This window comes from Buceros rhinoceros, unplaced genomic scaffold (genome assembly GCF_000710305.1).
Source record: "Buceros rhinoceros silvestris isolate BGI_N320 unplaced genomic scaffold, ASM71030v1 scaffold17346, whole genome shotgun sequence".
Lineage (NCBI taxonomy): Eukaryota > Metazoa > Chordata > Aves > Bucerotiformes > Bucerotidae > Buceros > Buceros rhinoceros.
The window spans coordinates 51,217-51,436 of record NW_010417108.1 but is presented as its reverse complement, the minus strand read 5'-3'; positions in this window follow the sequence as shown (position 1 = coordinate 51,436).

The following is a 220-nucleotide window of genomic DNA, read 5'->3' as shown; positions in this document are numbered from 1 at the left end:
GGACCGGGGCCGCACCGCGGCCTGCCGCGTCCGACCTTTGCCGTGCGGGCTTTGCCGGCCCCGGCCCGTGCTGTAAGCTGCATGAGGTTTCGGCGTCTCGGGGATCTGCAGCCCTTTTTATCTGGAACTCGCACCCCACGCGTTTTATCTTACAACCCAGAAGTATCGCGGGGTTGCTATCTCTGCGGAACAAGGGACAGAAAGACAACTGCTGCAGCGG